Source organism: Ascaphus truei, chromosome 9 (assembly GCF_040206685.1).
Source record: "Ascaphus truei isolate aAscTru1 chromosome 9, aAscTru1.hap1, whole genome shotgun sequence".
Classification (NCBI taxonomy): Eukaryota; Metazoa; Chordata; class Amphibia; order Anura; family Ascaphidae; genus Ascaphus; species Ascaphus truei.
This window is the reverse complement of record NC_134491.1, coordinates 30,731,727-30,757,153: the sequence shown is the minus strand read 5'-3', so window position 1 is coordinate 30,757,153 and position 25,427 is coordinate 30,731,727. Positions and strand designations below refer to the sequence as shown.

The window sequence follows — 25,427 nt, the reverse complement described above, 5'->3', positions numbered from 1 at the left end:
GTTTTCATATGGTCAAACTGGCCTAGTTTAGCACTTGACGTGTGTGGTACTTTTTTGGATGCTAAATGGCGCTTTTAAGCGGTCGTCGGTGTGTGCTGTTGATTTTTTGGTGAGTATGTGAAATATGTAAATGAATAAATATATAAGACAAATGTGGCCAATTGTGCTGTCAAATTTGAACCTCTTACAGTCTATTGGTAACAGGTCATGCTGCAGAATTTTTTTTTGTTTTGTTAAGGAACCATAGAATTAGATGCTCCCTCTCTCCCTCCCCCCCCCCCCCCCTTACCCTCTCTCTGTCACCCCTTGGGCTAAGGCCCCGCTCGCTCAGTCAGCGCACGCTGAGTGGCAAATGACCGCTACCTGCGGTCTGTAGGGAGCGGGGGGGGGGCGTGGTTTGAACGGAGGGCTCTCGTGCTGTCGTACCCCCCGTCGGTCCCTCTCTCACTCCGAACTCTGAAGCCAGGAGTCCCAGGGGCGAACAGCACAGAGGGAAGGACACACACAGGCACTCACACACACACAGGCAAATACACACACGGGGGGGGGTGAATCGGAACGGGGGGTGGTGAATCGGAGAAGGGGGGAATCGGAAGGGGGATCAGAGGAGCAGAAGGGAGAAATTGGAGGGGGGGGAAATCGGAGCAAAGGGGGGAATCGGATTGGCTGCTGGAATCCAATCCATGATTGGTTCCCTTGCGTGTCACGTGACGGGACACTGGCCGAAATCACAAGCTCCTTGTAGCTCTGGCTGGCTGACGCGTCACAGCACGCAGTCAGCCACGCCGGAAGGAGCCAGCGGGGACCTCCCGACTGGAGGAAAGGGTCTGGTGGCCCGCGGCCGCGCGCTCCGCCGGACGCAGTGGGACCAAAGCCTTACACAGATGATGCTGGTTTAGATGACTTAATGCAGGGGAGGGCAACTCCAGTCCTCAAGGGCCACCAACAGGTCAGGTTTGCAGGATATTCCTGCTTCTGCACAGGTGGATCAATCAAAGACTGAGCCACTGATTAAGTCACCTGTTCTGAAGCAGGGATATCCTGACAAGCTGACCTGTGGGTGGCCCTTGAGGACTGGAGTTGGCCTCCCTGTAATAAGGATCCTTCTAGCTTTTACTTTATCCAGCTAGCCTGCTCTACACCACGTTGCTGCTCTCTCTGTTACAGTAACTGTGAAGCAGCGCTATTCTGTATTATCAAAAGACAACTGGTATGTTTTGTTTTTCCAAGGACAAGCTCCGGATTCCAAGGGGATTGCTTATAATTCAATACAAACGTTGTATTTATTGTAGTTGTGAGCTGAGAAACTGAAGTAACTTTTGAAATCTCACTTAAGAAAGAGGTATTGTTACAGACTAAAGCGATGGTTCTCAACCCTTTTTTTAGCATGGATGCCCCTGAAGGATTTGTAAAATCTCAGGACACCCCCTGCTCTTAATTTCAGTGCCCCCCACCCTCCTCCTCACTTGCACACAAAAACACCTACCCTCCTTTTCACAAGCACGTTCACTCCACATTCATTTTAACACATCATACTAACTCCACATTTATTCCCGTTCTTGCACAGCTCACCCTCAGCTGGTCAGAAAGCGCATCGCACAGAAGATGATAATGCCATTCATATTACCATGGGGACATAGTATATGGTACAGCACCCCAAGACACCCTCTACAACTCAATATGTCGCTTTGTCCTTCAATGCAACTACAACACACATCACTGCGAAATGCTCAAAGAACTAGATTGGTCATCACTTGAGTCTAGGCGCAAAGTTCACCTTGCCTGTCTTGCCTTCAAGTCATTTCTGGGCAAGCTACCCATCTATCTGAACAAGCTCCTCACCCTTACCACATGCAGAACTTATCTGAGATCTGACTCCAGAAGACTGTTCATGGTCCCAAGGTTCAGCAAAGTATCCGGCCGCTCCTCCTCTTACTGTGCACCCCAAAACTGGAAAAATCTACCAGAGACTCTCACAGCTGCCACCAGTCTAAGTTCTTTCAAAACTAAAGCTGTCTCACATTTTAATCTGGTCTGTAACTGTTACATACGCCCATAACATATTGTTTCTAACTGTCCATGAAATGTCTCTAAATATAATGTATAACCCATGTCATTTAATGTAACCGTGTAATGTTATTATAAGTGTGCCCAGGACATACATGAAAACGAGAGGCAACTCAATGTATAGTTTCCTGGAAAAATATTTTATAAATAAATATTCACTCGCCCCCTTTCTCTTACTTGCACCACATACTTTCACCACCCCACAAGAAGCACTAGCCTCCCTCAACCCCACCCACCCCCCAACACGCACACGCACACGCACACGCACACGCACACGCACACACACAGCCCTCAAACACTCCTCCCTGCACAAAGCTCTCACACTCTTTTCCCTCTGGCCTCCCACCTTCCCATACACATCAAACACGTCAGCTGCTCAGCAGGTGCATCCTGCGATGCCTGAAGATGAGAGAAGAGGTGGATCACAGCGTGGGTTATCCGTGCAGTACAGCCAGATTAGATTTAACTCTTACTCTGCCGTACTCGGTGCAGAGGGTCGTGGAACACCAGGGTTCTCTGACACCCTCAGTATAGGGTCGTTGCACACCAGGGTTCTCCAGGACCCTTGGTACAGGGTCACGGTACACTAGGGTTCTCTGGCACCCTCTGTATAGGTTTGCGGAACATCAGGGTTCTCCGTGACCATGTTTGAGCAACACTGGACTAGTGCTATCTGTATCTGAATTTTATATCATAAATGGTGTATTGTGCTACAATATCATACAATCAACATCTGCCACCTAGTGCTTACATTCTAATTTAGTATCAAGCAAATGGCTATAGTGATTTTTATTTGTGTATTTATTTTTTTGCTTATGCATATTTAGTTATTTGGCCTTTACTATGGGGATATGTAACAGTGTAAGTATTTTATCACGGGGATAACTTATTTTAGTTAGAATTATTGGTGATAATTAATAATGACTTTCTTTACATTTTCTACTTTTTGCCCCAACATTTTTTTTTTTTTACTGCTTAAAATAATTTCATATGTTTAATACATTTTGTACATAGGGAAGATAAATATTAGTATTTTATTTTCATTTCTCACACACATTGGATCTTAAAGCATCCTCCCAGATCTTTTGGCAGCCATCTGAGCTTCTTTCTGTCTCTGAACACATCCCCCAGCCAAGTAAGGAGGTTAATCTCAGATTGACCAGCATCATCTTTGCCGCTAAGTTTCTGTCACTGAACAGCGAAGTTTCCCTTTTGGCACCATCATGTCCTGCACTGCTTGATTATAAGCGCTTAATGGATCTCTTAAATTAAACCTATGAGTAACAAATGAATCTTTAAGATCCAGTATAAGCAAGTGTATAATTTTAGTTGCCATTTCATTCTAAAAAAAATGACTGTTTTGCAGGTAGTGATACCAGAAGATATTTTATATATTCAATGTACAGCAAATAAAAACACTAGCGGCTACATTCACATCTCAGGCAGGTCAGTGACCCTGTCTTTACCCATAATCACTTGGCATACAATGCTTCTACTGCAGCCAGGGATTCTGGGAAAGGACATGCAATTAAGCACACAGTGTCACCTGATGACATCATGGGTTCCTATTGGCCCGCAGTGTGGGGGAGCTTTGCAACACCACCATGACATGAACCCTGCTAGCCGAGCAGGGCGTCTATGACACCCCCTACGGAGGTAAGTCTCTCCGGAAGTAGGAGGTCCCCAGAGCTGAAATGAGTGTGGTTCCGCTCCGGAGACCCCCTGCTTCAATGCTATGTAAAAAAATTAAAATGGGGGGATTTGGGGCTTGGATTGCCGTTTTAAACTACATTTCTTACATTGTATAGGCATGTTATTTGCATGCACTGAATTTAGTGTTGCAGTGTTACGATGCACTGACTTTGCTGTCATTGTCCTGATGAGAATTATAGGGCACCATACCAGACCATCACACTTAATTAATCTCTCTTGGTGTTTTTTTTGTTTTTTTTTCATTAAATACATACCACATAACCTAATTAACATCCTCCCCTCGCTAACTTGCCTCCTACTCCTGTTTCTTTCTACACACATGCATTTGAATTCTTCTCGCCAACGAGCTGCCGCAGGCGACTCACACACTGACCGCTCCGTTTCAAATTGCACATCCAGAATGTAACTATCTGAAGCGTAGTGAAGAAGCAACGTTTTCACTAGTGTTTTATGCTTTTTATGGGGACGTTTTAAAGTTGTTGTGGTTCACTTGAACAAGTTGTGATGTTTTATAGGATAAAACATTTGTTAAATAAATAGGAATGATTTCAGTGTGATCATGTGCATATTTTGTAACTTCCAAAGAGAAAAGAAAAAACGTAAGTTCAACAAATTTGATAGCATTAATTTTTTATTTATTTTTTTCAAATTGTTTTTTTAAAAGCCACAATCCTGACTGATGCTGCGTATCTCCCTAACCGTTACCACCTAGTAATACCAACCCAGTCTGTTTGGGGGGAAAAAAAGAGTAGGTAACAACTTTCTTGATGATGAGGAAATCAATAACGCCAACATTGCCCGAATACGCACGCAGAATGAATACGCCCTTTCAGCACATTTAGGGCGTGTACAGGCTGAGATCGAGCACACACGTGCCCATGAGCGCTCCGCGTTCAGTTGCTTGGCGAGACAAATTCTTTTGAATTTGTCGCACTTGCCCTGGTCACGTGTGCGGTTCCGCCAATCGGGGCGAACCGCTCACGTGACATCACGGGCACGCCCCCCCTACACGTGCAACTCTCACTGCAGGGCGCTCGAGCGAGAGCGCGCTGGCTTGTGACCTAAGTGTCCGTGCTTCTGATCAACAACTGGAAGCCATTTTAGTACATTTTTTTTTCATTTTTTTTAAACTTTTTAAATTTTATTTTGACTTGTGACATTGCAAAGTTTCCTGGTTTATGGCCAATGTGATCATACACAGGAACACACCCTGATTCCAATGGTTAATTAACCCCTTGGCTGCCATGGTTGTTGTCATTTGATTGGTCAAAGCAATATACACGTTTTGCCAGGGTTTTGTTTAACGTTTGATCCATCCAAGGTGTACGTGTGTGGGTATATAAAATATATCTATATCTGGGGTTCAACATATAAAGCATTTTCCATTGATGCTATCCATGAACATGCAACTTATTGTAAAAGGATAACATCGCCTTGAATTGCTGCAAGAAAGCTATATACAGATGTAGCAAGGCTTGACGTCTTCTGTTTCGCGGCCAATCGCAGTCTTGTGACCGCAATGATTGCAGTACCTATGGATTAACGCTGTGGGGTGTCCCAAGAAGCATAGGCCCCCCCCTGCAGCGAGATCGTGGCAGACTGTGCCCCGCACACTTTTGCTTGTTCATCTGCGGCACCGGGGACTGTGTCTTGCAGCTTCTGCACAACTTTCTGTAGATTTTATTATTGTTGCTGCTCGCATCAACTATGTTTCCACTTTGTAAAAAGTAACACTTGCAGAAATTCAAGACAGACCAGATGTGGTTTCCCCACCGAGTGTGAGAGAAGCAATCCTTGGAAGCTTGGGGCCAAAGCAGATTGGAGTCGATGGGCATTTCGGCCAAAGACATAACAATTGGCCACTTCAGCAGATCTACATTAACCCCCTCAATCTGTCACCGAAGAGAGACTGTATCATGTGATCACTTATTCTGCCAGTTGTGATCACATGGCCAGGAATTGGGGAATGGAGAGAGACTCCCGCGGCCAGTAACTGTGCAGTCTTGGGGAATTGCACAGCTGCGTAGAGCGTGCCAATCACCGAAGGGCCAGGACATTTATAAACCCTCCCGGGGCCATACACGTATGCCAGGGAAGGTGTAAAACAAATTGTGCTGTGTAATAATATAAAAGGAAATGCAAATCCAAAAAATAGTTACCGTTTACACAATGCAACATACTGTGCCTCTTTCATGTAACGAGCTGTACTGTGCCTCTTTCATGTAACGAGCTGTACTGTGCCTCTTTCACGTAACGAGCTGTACTGTGCCTCCTTCACGTAACGAGCTGTACTGTGCCTCCTTCACGTAACTAGCTGTACTGTGCCTCTTTCACGTAACGAGCTGTACTGTGCCTCCTTCACGTAACGAGCTGTACTGTACCTCCTTCACGTAACGAGCTGTACTGTGCCTCCTTCACGTAACGAGCTGTACTGTGCCTCCTTCACGTAACAAGCTGTACTGTGCCTCTTTCACGTAACGAGCTGTACTGTGCCTCCTTCACGTAACGAGCTGTACTGTGCCTCCTTCACGTAACGAGCTGTACTGTGCCTCTTTCACGTAACGAGCTGTACTGTGCCTCCTTCACGTAACGAGCTGTACTGTGCCTCCTTCACGTAACGAGCTGTACTGTGCCTCCTTCACGTAACGAGCTGTACTGTGCCTCCTTCACGTAACGAGCTGTACTGTGCCTCTTTCACGTAACGAGATGTACTGTGCCTCTTTCACGTAACGAGCTGTACTGTGCCTCTTTCACGTAACGAGCTGTACTGTGCCTCCTTCACGTAACGAGCTGTACTGTGCCTCCTTCACGTAACGAGCTGTACTGAGCCTCCTTCACGTAACGAGCTGTACTGTGCCTCCTTCACCTAGGGAGCTGTACTGTGCCTCCTTCATGTAACGAACTGTACTGTGCCTCCTTCACCTAGGGAGCTGTACTGTGCCTCCTTCACCTAGGGAGCTGTACTGTGCCTCCTTCACCTAGGGAGCTGGACTGTGCCTCCTTCACCTAGGGAGCTGGACTGTGCCTCCACGTAATGAGCTGTACTGTGCCTCCATGTAACGAGCTGTACTGTGCTTCCTTCACCTAGGGAGCTGTACTGTGCCTCTTTCACGTAACTAGCTGTACTGTGCCTCTTTCACGTAACGAGCTGTACTGTGCCTCCTTCACGTAACGAGCTGTACTGTGCCTCCTTCACGTAACGAGCTGTACTGTGCCTCCTTCACGTAACGAGCTGTACTGTGCCTCCTTCACGTAATGAGCTGTACTGTGCCCCTTCACGTAACGAGCTGTACTGTGCCTCCTTCACTTAACGAGCTGTACTGTGCCTCCTTCACCTAGGGAGCTGTACTGTGCCTCCTTCATGTAACGAACTGTACTGTGCCTCCTTCACCTAGGGAGCTGTACTGTGCCTCCTTCACCTAGGGAGCTGTACTGTGCCTCCTTCACCTAGGGAGCTGTACTGTGCCTCCTTCACCTAGGGAGCTGTACTGTGCCTCCATCTAGGGAGCTGTACTGTGCCTCTTTCACGTAATGAGCTGTACTGTGCCTCCTTCACGTAACGAGCTGTACTGTGCCTCCTTCACGTAACGAGCTGTACTGTGCCCCTTAACGTAACGAGCTGTACTGTGCCTCCTTCACGTAACGAGCTGTACTGTGCTTCCTTCACCTAGGGAGCTGTACTGTGCCTCCTTCATGTAACGAACTGTACTGTGCCTCCTTCACCTAGGGGGCTGTACTGTGCCTCCTTCACCTAGGGGGCTGTACTGTGCCTCCTTCACCTAGGGAGCTGTACTGTGCCTCCTTCACCTAGGGAGCTGTACTGTGCCTCCTTCACCTAGGGAGCTGTACTGTGCCTCCACCTAGGGAGCTGTACTGTGCCTCTTTCACGTAACGAGCTGTACTGTGCCTCCTTCACGTAACGAGCTGTACTGTGCCTCCTTCACGTAACGAGCTGTACTGTGCCTCTTTCACGTAACGAGCTGTACTGTGCCTCTTTCACGTAACGAGCTGTACTGTGCCTCCTTCACGTAACGAGCTGTACTGTGCCTCCTTCACGTAACGAGCTGTACTGTGCCTCCTTCACGTAACGAGCTGTACTGTGCCTCCTTCACGTAACGAGCTGTACTGTGCCTCTTTCACGTAACGAGCTGTACTGTGCCTCTTTCACGTAACGAGCTGTACTGTGCCTCCTTCACGTAACGAGCTGTACTGTGCCTCCTTCACGTAACGAGCTGTACTGAGCCTCCTTCACGTAACGAGCTGTACTGAGCCTCCTTCACGTAACGAGCTGTACTGTGCCTCCTTCACCTAGGGAGCTGTACTGTGCCTCCTTCATGTAATGAACTGTACTGTGCCTCCTTCACCTAGGGAGCTGTACTGTGCCTCCTTCACCTAGGGAGCTGTACTGTGCCTCCTTCACCTAGGGAGCTGTACTGTGCCTCCTTCACCTAGGGAGCTATACTGTGCCTCCTTCACCTAGGGAGCTGGACTGTGCCTCCACGTAATGAGCTGTACTGTGCCTCCATGTAACGAGCTGTACTGTGCCTCCATCACCTAGGGAGCTGTACTGTGCCTCTTTCACGTAACTAGCTGTACTGTGCCTCCTTCACGTAACGAGCTGTACTGTGCCTCCTTCACGTAACGAGCTGTACTGTGCCTCCTTCACGTAACGAGCTGTACTGTGCCTCCTTCACGTAACGAGCTGTACTGTGCCTCCTTCACGTAATGAGCTGTACTGTGCCCCTTCACGTAACGAGCTGTACTGTGCCTCCTTCACTTAACGAGCTGTACTGTGCCTCCTTCACCTAGGGAGCTGTACTGTGCCTCCTTCATGTAACTAACTGTACTGTGCCTCCTTCACCTAGGGAGCTGTACTGTGCCTCCTTCACCTAGGGAGCTGTACTGTGCCTCCTTCACCTAGGGAGCTGTACTGTGCCTCCTTCACCTAGGGAGCTGTACTGTGCCTCCATCTAGGGAGCTGTACTGTGCCTCTTTCACGTAACGAGCTGTACTGTGCCTCCTTCACGTAACGAGCTGTACTGTGCCTCCTTCACGTAACGAGCTGTACTGTGCCCCTTCACGTAACGAGCTGTACTGTGCCTCCTTCACGTAACGAGCTGTACTGTGCTTCCTTCACCTAGGGAGCTGTACTGTGCCTCCTTCATGTAACGAACTGTACTGTGCCTCCTTCACCTAGGGGGCTGTACTGTGCCTCCTTCACCTAGGGATCTGTACTGTGCCTCCTTCACCTAGGGAGCTGTACTGTGCCTCCTTCACCTAAGGAGCTGTACTGTGCCTCCACCTAGGGAGCTGTACTGTGCCTCTTTCACGTAACGAGCTGTACTGTGCCTCCTTCACGTAACGAGCTGTACTGTGCCTCCTTCACCTAGGGAGCTGTACTGTGCCTCCTTCATGTAACGAACTGTACTGTGCCTCCTTCACCTAGGGAGCTGTACTGTGCCTCCTTCACCTAGGGAGCTGTACTGTGCCTCCTTCACCTAGGGAGCTGTACTGTGCCTCCTTCACCTAGGGAGCTATACTGTGCCTCCTTCACCTAGGGAGCTGGACTGTGCCTCCACGTAATGAGCTGGACTGTGCCTCCATGTAACGAGCTGTACTGTGCCTCCATCACCTAGGGAGCTGTACTGTGCCTCTTTCACGTAACTAGCTGTACTGTGCCTCCTTCACGTAACAAGCTGTACTGTGCCTCCTTCACGTAACGAGCTGTACTGTGCCTCCTTCACGTAACGAGCTGTACTGTGCCTCCTTCACGTAACGAGCTGTACTGTGCCTCCTTCACGTAACAAGCTGTACTGTGCCTCCTTCACGTAACAAGCTGTACTGTGCCCCTTCACGTAACGAGCTGTACTGTGCCTCCTTCACTTAACGAGCTGTACTGTGCCTCCTTCACCTAGGGAGCTGTACTGTGCCTCCTTCATGTAACGAACTGTACTGTGCCTCCTTCACCTAGGGAGCTGTACTGTGCCTCCTTCACCTAGGGAGCTGTACTGTGCCTCCTTCACCTAGGGAGCTGTACTGTGCCTCCATCTAGGGAGCTGTACTGTGCCTCTTTCACGTAACGAGCTGTACTGTGCCTCCTTCACGTAACGAGCTGTACTGTGCCTCCTTCACGTAACGAGCTGTATTGTGCCCCTTCACGTAACGAGCTGTACTGTGCCTCCTTCACGTAACGAGCTGTACTGTGCTTCCTTCACCTAGGGAGCTGTACTGTGCCTCCTTCATGTAACGAACTGTACTGTGCCTCCTTCACCTAGGGGGCTGTACTGTGCCTCCTTCACCTAGGGAGCTGTACTGTGCCTCCTTCACCTAGGGAGCTGTACTGTGCCTCCTTCACCTAAGGAGCTGTACTGTGCCTCCACCTAGGGAGCTGTACTGTGCCTCTTTCACGTAACGAGCTGTACTGTGCCTCCTTCACGTAACGAGCTGTACTGTGCCTCCTTCACGTAACGAGCTGTACTGTGCCTCCTTCACGTAACGAGCTGTACTGTGCCACCTTCACCTAGGGAGCTGTACTGTGCCTCCTTCATGTAACGAACTGTACTGTGCCTCCTTCATGTAACGAACTGTACTGTGCCTCCTTCACCTAGGGAGCTGTACTGTGCCTCCTTCACCTAGGGAGCTGTACTGTACCTCCTTCACCTAGGGAGCTGTACTGTGCCTCCACGTAACGAGCTGTACTGTGCCTCCACGTAACGAGCTGTACTGTGCCTCCATGTAACAAGCTGTACTGTGCCTCCTTCACCTAGGGAGCTGTACTGTGCCTCTTTCACGTAACTAGCTGTACTGTGCCTCCTTCACGTAACGAGCTGTACTGTGCCTCCTTCACGTATGGAGCTGGACTGTGCCTCCTTCACGTATGGAGCTGGACTGTGCCTCCTTCACCTAACGAGCTGTACTGTGCCTCCTTCACCTAATGAGCTGTACTGTGCTCCTTCACCTAACGAGCTGTACTGTGCCCCTTTCACGTAACGAGCTGTACTGTGCCTCCTTAACGTAACGAGTTGTACTGTGCCTCCTTAACGTAACGAGTTGTACTGTGCCTCCTTAACGTAACGAGCTGTACTGTGCCTCCTTCACGTAACGAGCTGTACTGTGCCTCCTTCACGTAACGAGCTGTACTGTGCCTCCACGTAACGAGCTGTACTGTGCCTCCACGTAACGAGCTGTACTGTGCCGGAATGGAATAATTTATCGTGACCATTTTTTGGCCACGTTGGCAGCGGCCCTTTAGCCATTGTGGGACAATTCACTGTTGCCAGATTTTTAGGGTTAGGATTTATTCAAGGAAGGAATGTATACAGGTAGTATGTTAATTTATACGAGGTGTATATTAAGGAAGCCCATAGATTACTATATGATACTGCTTCCTCCAAAGGACTTTGAATGTAAAATTCTGTATCAGAAACGCCTTCAAGGTGCTTTAGATTTGGGAGTTATTACAAGAGTTGAATATAAATAACTATTTAGATTATCTGCATACCCCAATTTTTTACCATCTATCCAAGGTACACAAATGGTTGGCTAATCCGCCAGGGAGACCCATTGTCTCTGGGGTGGACTCTAATAATAATAATAATTATTATTATAATATGGAAAGATTCATGTCTATGGGCATCATGTGATTTCACGTCCCTGTTTACAACACCAAAAAGGTATTGCAGCGGTTCAATATTTTTTTAGATACAGATGAGTCTATCTGACATATACAAGCAATTTCCACTGTCTAGTATTTCCTTTATATTGAGTCATAATTATTTTTTGTTTGAGGATACATTTTTTTTTTCTCCAAATCTGTGCTGCGGCTCAGGTTCGCTCCCAGCTATACAAACCTTTTTATGGGTTTTTGGGAAGAGCAGTTAATTTGGCAAAATGACAAGCTGGGGCGAGCCTGGTCTGCTATGGTTGGTACATAGATGATATTTGATTTTCATTTGGGATGGTAGGGAGGACAAACTTGTTGTTTACATCCTTCAACTCCAATGATATGGGTCTAAAATGTACCTATAACATTAATCCTCACTCTTTGGTGTTCTTGGATTTGAACCTCTCAGTAGACCGTGATATGGATATTGTCATAGATACACATTTAAAAAATGTGGCTGTGAACAGTTACGTTCATGCAAGAAGCAATCGTCGCCACAAATGGTTGAATAATATTCCCATGGGACAATTCCATTGTCTGTCTAAAAGTCGATCACTTGACGAATCTTGCACTGAGTTACACTCTAAGAAGTCCATTAGAGAGAGTTTGCTATCTGATGCTCCCAAATTTATTACGAAGTTTAGTGATTCGGCACGTCAGATACAGGACACATTATATAAACATTGAGCTGTGGTCTGTGGTGATTCCCATTCGATACCAAGTCTATCCAAGAGGGCACTTGCGGTGTTTAGGAATGCCATGAACATCAACGGCGCTGTAGCTCCCAATAGATTGATGAAGTCTGACGCCTCTGCTCCTGCTCTCCCCCCCCCCCCCCCCTTTATTTCCCCAAATGGACATTTTAGATACGGCATGAGCAGATGCATCACCTGCAAACATCTCAGTCTTATGGATTCTTTCCATTTCTTTCATAATGGGGCATCTTTTGAAGTGAGGGGTAAGATAAATTGTCTAACCTCTTTTGTTATATACTTGTTTATATTGCGCCTGTGGTCTCCAGTATGTGGGACGGACCACACGTACGCTTGGTACCAGGTTGCTTGAACACAGGCACAATATTTTAAAAGGTTTATTTACGCACAGTGTTTTAAGACACTTTGCCCTTAAACATCAAAAAGACCCAGGGTGATGGAACTTGAACTTATAACCTCTACCTGTTTAGGAGGTGATCTATCCAGTAGGACTCTCTTCTACATACATTTTTGAACGTATCTGGGTACCCTAACTCTGTGGTCTTAACGAGTGTCTTGACACCAGTTGTTACCTGGTTTAATTCAGTGGCTCTGTCTTTTTTTTTTTAATTCCATATTTTTTAGGATTTCTCTTTTAATATGTTAGATTATGGTATTTATTCCATTATGGTTTTTATAATCATTTATACTAAATTATTGTTTTAACTTGGTGAACATACATCCCTAATATTGTCTCTGGTTTTTGTTTTCTTTATCTCCTGTTTCTGTGATATTGTTATTTTTTTGCACGTGAACTCTTACCAAACTATTATTTTTTTCATGCATCAGAGGTTTTCTCATGGTGTTTTGCGTACTTTATATGCATACAGTATGTAAAGGATGAGATTTGTATATGGAGTTTCCCTCCAATGTTATATTCTGAGTTTTATATTGGAAGTGTTTTTACTAAATACCTTTCATGGATCAGACGGAGAGAAACACGCTGGTTAATGGGAGGTTAATTTGCCTTGTAATTATGCATTTTATTGCTGCCACCTTTTTTGGGTTACTAATTCCATACTATTTATGGCCATCTTTTCTATTGGTCTGTTATCCATTGATGGAGTCACATGGTAGTGATGAAACGCGTAAGGTTTGTTCTATGAGACACTGATGTCATATGCTGTGTGCCGCTGCAATCGATTGCGAGAGAGGTTGTCTCTCTGCCAGCAGCGCATCAGAGAGGAGTACCCCTGAATTGCAACACAAGTAGTCTCGCTTATACTGGTACAGTACTTTGATTGCCTTGCGGTTTCATGCGGTAGAGTTAGAGGTTTTCCTATATCCCTGCGAGGACCCTCCTTGCGGCTTGTACCTCGGGACCCTTATATCCGGTTGTGCCTGTATTTGGGTGCTTACCTGTTCCTGCGGAGGACATCTCCACAGGAAGAAGTCCAGATGATGCCTGGTGATTATATCACACTCAAATGCTTTTAATTCTTCGTTATTTGTTAGTGCATTTATTTACTCAAATGTTATTAAATTGTCACACTTTTTATGCGCTATGAAGTGTGTGCTTTCTTTCTTTTTCTTTCTAGATGTATATGTAATCCCCCCTCTAAAGGGCTACTAGTATGGTTTAGCACAGGCCTGCCCAACTGGTAAAGTGAGAAGGGCCGAACTGCTCCAAGGGAAAAAAATTTGGGCCACACTGGTTTCATCATCATCATCATCATCATCATCATCATCATCATCTCTCCTCCAGCACCTCTCATCATCTCTCCTCCAGCACCTCTCATCATCTCTCCTCCAGCACCTCTCATCATCTCTCCTCCAGCACCTCTCATCATCTCTCCTCCAGCACCTCTCATCATCTCTCCTCCAGCACCTCTCATCATCTCTCCTCCAGCACCTCTCATCATCTCTCCTCCAGCACCTCTCATCATCATCTCTCCTCCAGCACCTCTCATCATCATCTCTCCTCCAGCACCTCTCATCATCATCTCTCCTCCAGCACCTCTCATCATCATCTCTCCTCCAGCACCTCTCATCATCATCTCTCCTCCAGCACCTCTCATCATCATCTCTCCTCCAGCACCTCTCATCATCATCTCTCCTCCAGCACCTCTCATCATCATCATCATCATCTCTCCTCCAGCACCTCTCATCATCATCATCATCATCTCTCCTCCAGCACCTCTCATCATCATCATCATCATCTCTCCTCCAGCACCTCTCATCATCATCATCTCTCCTCCAGCACCTCTCATCATCATCATCTCTCCTCCAGCACCTCTCATCATCATCATCATCTCTCCTCCAGCACCTCTCATCATCATCATCATCATCTCTCCTCCAGCACCTCTCATCATCATCAGCATCATCATCTCTCCTCCAGCACCTCTCATCATCATCAGCATCATCATCATCATCATCTCTCCTCCAGCACCTCTCATCAGCATCATCATCATCATCATCTCTCCTCCAGCACCTCTCATCATCATCAGCATCATCATCATCATCTCTCCTCCAGCACCTCTCATCATCATCAGCATCATCATCATCATCATCTCTCCTCCAGCACCTCTCATCATCATCATCATCATCATCATCATCATCTCTCCTCCAGCACCTCTCATCATCATCATCATCATCATCATCATCATCATCTCTCCTCCAGCACCTCTCATCATCATCATCATCATCATCTCTCCTCCAGCACCTCTCATCATCATCATCATCATCATCATCTCTCCTCCAGCACCTCTCATCATCATCATCCTCATATCTCCCCCAGAACACCTCACTATCAACCTTTATGATACTCCCCATCTATCTCTCATACCCCCATCTCTCCCCCTCACCCACACAATACCCCCCTCCACATCAAACACACAATACCCCCTCCACATCCCCCCAGCCCATTCCATGTCAGCAGCCCCCCCCAAGTCAGCATCCCCCCCCACAAGTCAGCATCCCACCCATGTCTCTCTTCCCTCAATATGACACTCTCTCCCCCTCCCCTAAATGACACTCTCTCCCCCTCCCCTCAATATGACACTCTTCCCCTCCCCTCAATATGACACACTCTCCCCCTCCCCTCAATATGACACACTCTCCCCCTCCCCTCAATATGACACACTTTCCCCCTCCCCTCAATATGACACTCTCCCCCCCTGCAACTCACATCACACCCTCCCCCTGCAACTCACATCACACCCTCCCTCCTTGAGATGAATCGCCGCCATTTTTTTAAACTTTTTTTTAAAAACTTTTTTTTATTTATTAAATTAACTGGCGCCCGGCCGGAGTCATCGCGGGCCGCACAGAGGGGCCAGGCGGGCCGCACAGAGGGGCCAGGCGGGCCGCACAGAGGGGCCAGGCGGGCCGCATGTTGTGCAGGCCTTGTTTAGCATGTACCTGGCCCCACTCTCTGTAGTCCTGGGTCATGACATCACGGAGAGTGAATACAGGTAGGAGAAAGTTCGTGATGGTCAGGTTCCAGGAGGACAACAAGAGAAGGAGCCTTGGGGAGAAGAAAGAGGGCGTTTCAAAATACAAAAGCATAGACCAGGCCCCCTCCACTTTATTATGTTGTAGCTATGGACAGTACCCCTGGTTGTTAGGATCCCCATAAGACGATTAAGAGGGTCCAATTAAAGATATGAAGTATGAAAAGGGACTGCCACAGGGGGCCTCAGTAACAAGGTCTCCTGGGTGCAAGCGGATTGGCTCTAACCACGGATCTACATTAACAGTCCTCTCCGGCTGCATGAAAGTAGCCATTCCCGCACCGACAAAGTATTGGGGTCAATTGTATAGGACCTGCTAGGATCCCCAATGGGCCTAGCACTACAGGGACAATACAGAGGAGTATCCCGAAAACAAGGGGTCCAGGTCTCGGAACCGTTAAGCAACTAAGAAATATGCCTCCCTCTGATTGCGGAGTGCTCATTCCTGGGCTGTTTACATTTAATGTGGGTGAAAAGCGGAGGAACTAACCTTCAGCCCAGCAGTCCAACTGCAGCATGATATATTTTTACATGTATAATTGCACAGGGTGGATTATGGAACGGAACAGAATAGTGTCAGGTTTCTTGCTCTCCTGCTAGTAACTTGAGTGTGTGATCTAAAATACAAAGTATCTCTGGAAGCAGGGGGGCCCCCGAGCTGAAATTAATGGGGTTCAGCTCCAGAGACACCCTGCTTCAATTCTGTATTTTAATAAAATGAAAAAAATTGAAGAAGAAACAGATTGGATTGCCTCTCTCAAGCACTGTGAAAAGAAATGGTAAATAATGAAATCTAGAACAGTAGGATCCCAATGATAGGAAGATTGTGTCACACAAATAAAAGGTGATGGGAAATAAAGATGTATATGAGGACATGATAGGCTGTATGTAAACAAGTCTATTTCTGATTGTACTGTACATGTTTGTGAATGTATTTGATTCTTGTGACCCATAATACCTGAGACTTTATATTGCAGAAGAAAAACCTTCTAAAATGCACCACGTGGTAGTTATATGTGGCCAGGTAACATGCTAATTAATATACATATATGGAATACATAAACAATGTATTAGATTAAAAGATAAACTTATGCCACCGAGCATTACGGGTCTCCCCCAGAAAAAAGTGGAAATAAAGTTCATAAATTCTGTCACACGGTCACACAAAAAAAAGAATCCTTTTAAGCCTGATCCCATTAGGGCGTTGCATTTTATTAATTGAAGTATTGGGGTTTGAGTGCTAACTTGTCTGGGTTTGTCTCTGGGTAACCTTGTACTCCCTTTTGCTGTCAAAGATCTCTTAGTATCTCAGAGGTGAAGTTTTTTTTTTGTTTGGCTTTTTATTGGCAAGTGGCTGCTCTGGCTAGAACGTGAAATTAAATTAATTGCTGGTGCAGAAATCAAGCACAGACCCCAATGCTGGCTACATGGCACATACATTCTGTGGGTATAAATAAATGACAAGTCATTGTGGCTACAGAAAGGGAAACTTTATACAGGGTGTTCCTCCAGATCTCTGTGACTTCTGGTGAATCAAAATACATGTGTTCAATAATAGTGGTATCAGAGCTAATCTTTGAGATCGTATTTCCTGCCACTCCTTGCACAGGTAACTGCTGATGGAAAGTTTGTATGGTGGCCTGAGCTGTAAAATTGCAGGAAACTCTTAGGGCTGTTATATACAGCATGCGGCCGTGTGGCCGCGCGTTCCTATGCGAACACGCTTGCACGTGCCGCATGCTTTTCCTGTCTATAGAGCCGGGAGCTGCAGGTAATGTATGTGTGTGTATGTGTGTGTGCATGGGTTGTGTGAGTGAAAGGAAGTCCTAAATAAGATTTTTTTTAAAGAAAAAAAAAGTTTAATAAATATATATTTTTTTTTTTAGTCCTGCAATCATACTCGCACACACACACACACACACACACACACACACACACATACATTTGAGCGCAGGCAGCGGCGCGAAAAAATGATTTTCCTCATCTTCGCCGCTGTCTGTCGGCTCCCCTCTCCCTGCCGTGCGCGCGCGGCCCTTGTATAGAAAGGCTGACTAACGTCAGCCAACTACAAATCCGCGCACGCTGCGTAGCACGCGCCCGGCACTATAGAACGTGCCTCACTCTAGAAGTTCCTGTAACAGGGGGAATGTACTTTAATTAGAAATATGTGCACGGGCTGTATGTGACTTGTGCATTTAACAATTAAATGTAAGGGAGAGGGTGCTCACACTCGGACATGGGACGCATTTGATCAATGCCTTCAGCTTGCTTACAACTATATAGAATTGCCTGACATTTATCTCACACGAGGGCACTGTGATCGCCTGTGACATTTATCTCACACGAGGGCACTGATCGCCTGTGACATTTATCTCACACGAGGGCACTGTGATCGCCTGTGACATTTATCTCACACGAGGGCACTGTGATCGCCTGTGACATTTATCTCACACGAGGGCACTGTGATCGCGGGTGCTCACATGTTTTTTTACAGCTGATTTTGACACATATTAGCAGAGAGACAAAAATGAACTTCAATTCTAACTGAATTATTGTCATCTGTGTTTGTAAGCATGTTCTGCAGTTATTGTTCAGAGTTTATGGGCATCATAAGCCAGGAGTGCGCAAGCAGGGGGGTGGGCAAATTTTCTGGGTGGGGGCGTGGTGGGCGCGGCACTTACAGAGGTCCCGCGCTCTTCCCCACAACATTTAAATTAAATGCTTGGGGAGCGCACGAGACCTCTGTATACTCCTTACCTTGTCTCCGGTGGCTTCTGGTGACGTGTCGCAATGACAACGTGTAGTCAAATGGCAACGCGATGTCACGACTCCACCAATGCCAGAGAAGGGGGGGGGGGGGAGAGAGAGATAACATGCAGGGAAGTGCAGAGAGAAAAGTTTGCGCACCCCTGCATTGAGCAACTGGTGAGGTTCCAAGACTTTGTCCGTGTTATACTGAGCATGCAGATGCCTCCCTATTGGGCGCTCGGGTTTGACCCGGGGAGTGTGTCAGGGGCGGCAGGTGCTGGGGGGAGGAAGGTGATGTGGGGTTGGCGGTGCTGATTTTAAAGTGATCCTTTGATCTTCCCCATAACAAACTCCTTGCTGGAGGACAGCGCAGGGCCTCTGTAAAGGCCTCTTGCCTCCTCCTGCAGCGTCATTTGGCAACGCATTGCCGTGATGGCATTTGGAGCATTGTCATGGCAACGCGTCACCACATGATGTCACAACACTGCAGGAGGAAGAGTCCCGGGCTGATGGCTGTCCACAATCTGCTCCTTCCATATACAATAGAATACTTCCCTAGCTCCTCTAATTGGTAGTTGGGCAGCAAAAGGGAAGCAGCCTTCTCCGTGTGAACAACACAATGACCCTTTGGGTCCTAGTCGGTGCCAGGGTGTATATTCTTATAGTGCCTCTGCTACATCAAAATGTACTAATGTTAGTGCATTGCAGCTTTAAGAACATACATAAACTGTATTCTTCTGCTCAGCCCCTCACTAATACAGTGTCTCCTCAAACATTGTCCACCAACACAGCACATGCAAAACACTTTGCAATGTCACCAGCATACTACAATAGACTAGTAAAGTCAGTGCTGACATGTACCTATGGTTACTTCCTTTCTCTTCTACTGAGCGAAAGCCAGGAGATGATTCTGTTTCTTTGCGCAGTGGCCCTGCTCTCCCTCCCTGTCTTGGCTGCGTTATGCCTGTTTACATACCTCCGAGTATAAATGACTTGCAAGTTTAGGGGCACATGTCAGATTGTGTACCCATGTCTTGCTTTGGTGCTTCCTGATGATTTCATGTTGTATTTATTATATACATTACATGGCTAGCTATAAACTGATGTCAAATACTATTTGCTCCTTTAATTCAGATTGTTGTTACTAAAGCTTGTATCTGTTGTTTGATTTTAGTCTCCCCTCCTCTCCCCACACCCCCCCCTCAACACCACCACCAAAAATCTATTTGTTTGCACCAACACATTCAGTGGGTTTCTGCTGTTGGAGGGCTCGTCATTCTCTGCATATTTGTTATTTGTGACAATAAGAACAGCTCCGGCATTTTGTCTGCAAATATATGTCAAATGTGAGTTATTTATTATTTAAGCTTAATTATTTGTCACATCTGCACATGGCTCTCTAATCACTTAACAGAATAGAGAGAAATTCTGTCACTTGGGGATAATTTCTTTCAAAAATAAAGCTGTCTCACATTTTAATCTGGTCTGTAACTGTTACATACGCCTATAATATATATTATCTATAACTGTGTATGCAATGTCTTGTATATAATGTATACCCTGTTCACTTATGTAACCATGTATTATTTGTCATCATAACTCTGTGCCCAGGACATACTTGAAAACGAGAGGTAACTCTCAATGTATTACTTACTTTATAAAGCATTTTATAAATAAATAAAATACAATGTCATCATCTCTACGTTTGGATTCCCTTTGTGTTAGAATGGTCAGCTGTTGATTGCAATTCAAACTATTGTCATAACAAAGGTAACAAATGTATTAAAGCAGCAGTCCAAGCTGACATTCCCCTCCACCCCCCTTTAATATGTGCATCAATACAATCCACACAATGATGACTAATTAGCTAAATTGCCGATCGATACGTTCTCCTGTGATTGATCGGCGAAGATTCGACTCGGGGGTTCACTAAATGACTGTCAGTGTAGCAGAAGAGGACCAAAGATGCAAAGATCTGTGGGGAAGATCATGTGACCCGGCAGTCACTAGATGCAATTGGTGCACTGCTAGAGAGAGGGCAGGGCTCAAAAAGGGGTGTGCCAGAGCCTGTTTAAGAAGAGGAAGGGGATGTGACTTTGTAAATAGTTGCTATAGGAACAAAAAAGGCTTGTTACATTATAATACATTAAAAATGTAATTTAGCGTTGTAAAAAAAAATGCTGGAAGTATTTTCTCATAGTACAGAACGGATTTATTTAAAAAAAAACACATGTATGATATTGCTTGGTCTGCAGCTTTAATATCCATTCAGAATATTGAAAATCCATAGAATACAATAATTTACACACATTTTGTTGTCTTCCGCACTGATTTTTTTTGAGGTGCTTTGACTTTTTTTTGCACTGTTTTGCTTTAACAAATGCATTATTTTGATATTGGATATAGTGATTTGCATATACCAATGGCAACACATTGAGTTTTGCATCTTTTGATGATTTATTGGCAAAATGGGAAACAAAAGACATCAGGCCTGGTGCTGACCTGCATTGCCTATGGAACATGCTTTCTTATATGTGACACTTAACATTTAATTTATATTAATATTTAATAATTGAGGGGTATTAATACAGTCTATGCAACACTATCTTTTTATTTTGATCACAGAGCCTTTTTGTCTGCCAGGAATAGCTCCTCTTCATATATAATAATTTATTGTCTGGATACATGTTTTTTAAGCGATATACTGGAAATACGCCCTTTCATGAAGGTAGAATCCATACACCATGTTTTTGAAAGGGGCTAAGATGCACTAGCCCATAGTACCATTTTGTAAATCTTCCTCATACTTGTACCTATTAGGCACCTTTCAGTTATTTCTGATCCACATTGGTTTCTATGTGTAATGGCCTCTAATACTCAAATTAGTGCATTTTTCCTCTCTAGAACCTCTCTTTTGTGATGTAGCCTAGATATTCTGTACAAGTTTGTACTAGTTGTATTGGATGTTTGTTTTGTTTGCTGCTGCACAGCCCATAAATTTATAGACGCCTCCCTATACACACATTCCTGGATGGAAGGCTTGTATAGAGTTCGGAAAGTTGTCCAATGTGTCACGAACAAACATTAGAATATCTATAAATGTGGGTGGAGGCAGATCTTTAAACCTTCCTTTGCTTTTATAGAACTGTAAATGCTGGGAGGGGAATATGAAACATTTTACCCAGACAGGTATTGTAGTATGTGTTTGTCTAATAAAACAAACAAATATGTGGCATAGAAGATGGTAGAAGCAGCTATCACAATGGCGGGGAGGGGCCAGTCCATAAAGACCTGTAATTCATATACGTCTCACCTGCTTCTTAGAATTGTTATGGACACTCGCCTAATCCCACTCTTAGTTACTTAGTTACTAAGTCTCCTTATTTGTCTTTATTTGACTTTCTTGAAACTAAACTTGTTTTTCTTCTGACCTCATTTAAGCTCCTTTTATCCAGTCTAACGGTTTGAAGTTCTGCCTCCTCCCACACAAACTATTTCATCGGGAACTGTTCTATTCCCTCTTGAGTAAGTCATCTTACAATTCCAACTGGTTCTGGTTATTTTTGTTCTTTAGTCCACATCTTTGCTCAGCTGCATGTCATTTTATTTGCCTGCAGCTGGCAAAATACACCTGCTCCCTGCCTGACTGCTCTTTTATAAAACCCTGATGGCCTCTCTGATGTCTCATTTGTGACACAGGTGTGTGGGGAAAGGGATGAGTGGACTTGTCTTCCCAGTTGGCTTATACTGTACATACGTTTACAGTATTTGTGATGTACAGTATGCTTCTATGTCATAATGTTCATGGAAACCACCAATGATGTCAGGCCTACTGCAAAATGCATATCTGCCAGATTTCCACCCCATGTCACATTCTTATTTATTAACCCATCTCTCAAACATGGCTCTGTTTATTAGAGCCACATCTGAGTCGTCCCCCTCCTAAAGCAGCCAGGGCGCCATCATCAGCCTTCGTGATCAGTTTGTCTTGTATTAAGAGACAGAATGAATGGGGGGTTTGTAACCTATTTCCACCATCTGTCCTACCAACATCAAATGGTCCACAGAAGGATCCTGCCATCCAATACATATTTTCTTATCAGCTTTTATGTACTGAGGGTTGCTGAATACTTTTTTTTTTTTTTATGACCACTTATCCTTTTTTAAAGTACACAAAAATTGTGGGTTTAGTTCCTTCTCCAATAGATAAGTACAACTTACAGGCCCTCATTCAGTGGTTCCTCGAGATACAATGGCACATTTATACTCCAAAAAATGTTCAAATCTCTAGGTCTGAATCTCGACCATTGGATGGTGCCTTGAGGCTTCGACTGCTACACCATCCGAGAGTGGACGAAAGTCCTGGAATGAAGCAAGCTGAAAGATTCGCCATCGGCTTCAGAAAACGCCTAAAGAACTGTGGCCATTGAAGTTTTCCCTACCAGCTAGACCAACATTAATTACTTCAGCGGCCATGTATCCGACTACTTTTTTTATTTTAATTTTCTTTCTACTTTTTAACACACTAGATTATCAGAAGTCGCTGGCCAATAAGGGAGATATCATCCAAAAAACTAATTTTAGCAAACTGCATAGCACTCCATTTTCATTATCAGCAATTCCCATCATTTCTTTCTTTTGCCCTCGTAAAGAAGAGGGTGTGTAACCATCTTGATAAGAAGGCTCCCTACATACACAAAGCCATATATTGTGATAGTGAAGGCAGGTTTATTTTTTTTGAAGAGTTCTACTCATATTGTTGAATGTGACCATCTATTCAGCCAATGATCAGCAAGATGTGTTTTACCAGAAACTTTTATTTTTTTAGTAGGGGCTGTTTTGTCATAAGGGGATTTTAATTGTGTCCCAAATGCACCTCCGCCAGAATTCGCAAGTGATTTCTAAGCATTTTCGCCTCTAGTTTTGAGCAAAACCCGTACTTCAAGTTCTGGATGGAAGTTGGTATCAGTCATTGAAATACTTGGCAAATTTTGTTTGTGCTGTGACATGTCTTTGATTCGCAACTTTTTTCACCAAAATCAGGCCAATTTCGCATACTTGGTGAACGTGGGCAAAAGCTTCTCCAGTCACTCCTACAGAAACATAACTCCTAGCCTACGTTTTACACAATCTGCTAAACATTGGCTTGGCCCTGGAGGAGAGTAGTTTGGTTCCCCCATCTCTTTTTTTTGTACCAGTTACTGTTTCTTGAAGATGGATGTATGTGTGGCACCTATGTACCTTCCATGTTCATATAGAGCTTTCTAATTACATTCTACTAAAATCTTCTCCCATGCTCATGGTGGAGGATCTCGAGTACTTCTGAGGGTGTAGGAATATTGGAATTGCCAATTATGTCTTCGGGGGGGATGGGGGGTTGGGTCACTGAGTGTATTTGTAGAAGAGGTGGGTGGGGAGGGGGGGATGGTCACTAAGCATGTTGGTGTGGGTAAGGGGGATAACTGGGTGTGTGTGTAGACGGAGGTTATTGATTTTGAGATGCATGATGGATCACTGAGACAGTGTTATGCTGTAAGGAATCTTATGGCACATTCACTTGTGTGTGTGTGTTCCTATGAGGGGAGTTATGTGGGCTTGGAGCTGAGGGTATTCATAAATGAGCCCTGGCGTTAGGGGGATGGGCGTGTTTTTATTTATTTATTAAAGCAACACCCATCACCCCCCTCCTCCCAGGAGCCGATATACGTGTAAATTGTACAGTGGTAGGATCCTGCTCCCTGAGCATGTCCTGCTCTTTAAAAAAAATAAATAAAAAATAAAAAAAACACATACCTTTATTTTATTTTTTCCTCTTTTTATGTTCCCCATGGTAACCTATAAACTGCACTCTGCTCTGTTGAACACTCCATTTTAACCTCATGAACACCCAATATTTCTAACTCTTTTATATCTCCTGAACGACAGATTAATAAAATAAACATTGGAGAGATCAAGAAGACGCTTAAAGTAAATTAAAAAAAAAAAAAACTCCACGCTGATCACCATTTTATTTTTATGTCGTGTGACGGGATTTCATTCACATACCGGTGGCAGCCATAACAAATACTGCAGATTAGTGAACGAGACTTGTGTATATCTTTTATCTGTATAGTGCCAGCCATGTACTCTTTACAGCAGTAATTCACATGACAAAATAATATAAGACATAATGAGAATAGGCGATTTAGACATATAACAAAATAAATAAACATTAGGAAATGTAGCCCCTGCCCAGAGAGCTTACAATCTAGTGTGTGTGTGTGTGTGTGTGTGTGTGTGTGTGTGTGTGTGTGTGTGATAATACACCGTGCGCAGTAGACGTATAATGAATATATGATAAGTAGGGTAGGGGAAACTAGGGAGAATTTAAAGACAGTGGGAGGCTGTTCTGGTAATTGCGTATGCAAGGGGTCACGGTAAGTGCATATGAGATATATTGTACTAGCAAAGGGAGCTATCCAAATGCTTCATTAAAGACAATGTGTGTTTTTGAGATGGGCCTTAAAGGTGGAGAGAGGCGGTGCTTGTCGGATGTTTAGGGGAAGCTATTCCAGAGGTGTGAGGTAGGCGGGAGAGGGCTTTGGATGCAAAAGAGGTAGACCGAAGAGATTCTTCAGCAGATGTATAGCGAGAAATTAGGGCTGAGATGTTAAGAGGGGCAGAGGAGAGTGTAGCCTTAAAAGTGAGGAGGAGAATGTTGTGCATTAGGCTGCGCTTATGTTGCCGGCGATAGCGACGCGACGACGCGTGCGCTTCTAGTAAGCGCGGAGCGACGGATTGGTCACGATCGCTGTAAGTCATCTCTATTTGATTTTCCAGCGACGGTCGCCGGCACTATAAGCATAGCCGTACACAGGATTTAATGGGAAGCCAGGAGAGTGATATCAACAGGGAAGACGCTGAGACAGATTTAGGTGCGAGTTAAGTGATTCTAGCAGCAGCGTTTAAGAGAGATTGTAGGGGAGACAGGTGAGAGGCAGGAAGGCCAGACTGTAGAAGGTTACAATAGTCAACATGAGAGAATGAGGGACA

The 25,427-nt window shown here is 45.3% G+C and overlaps 1 protein-coding gene across 11 annotated transcripts in view; it reads left to right on the top strand.

Annotated features, from left to right (window-relative positions):
- The window catches only part of DPF3 (double PHD fingers 3), a 195,111-nt gene that overhangs the window by 78,238 nt on the left and 91,446 nt on the right, over nucleotides 1-25,427 (top strand). The window contains exon 1 of one of the 11 annotated variants that reach the window (XM_075614231.1): nucleotides 21,841-21,920. The exons of the other annotated variants lie outside the window; for them this stretch is intronic. The gene's annotated coding sequence lies outside the window, so the exon portion shown is untranslated. Of the gene's footprint in view, nucleotides 1-21,840; nucleotides 21,921-25,427 lie in introns of those variants that run through there. 11 annotated transcript variants of the gene reach the window in all.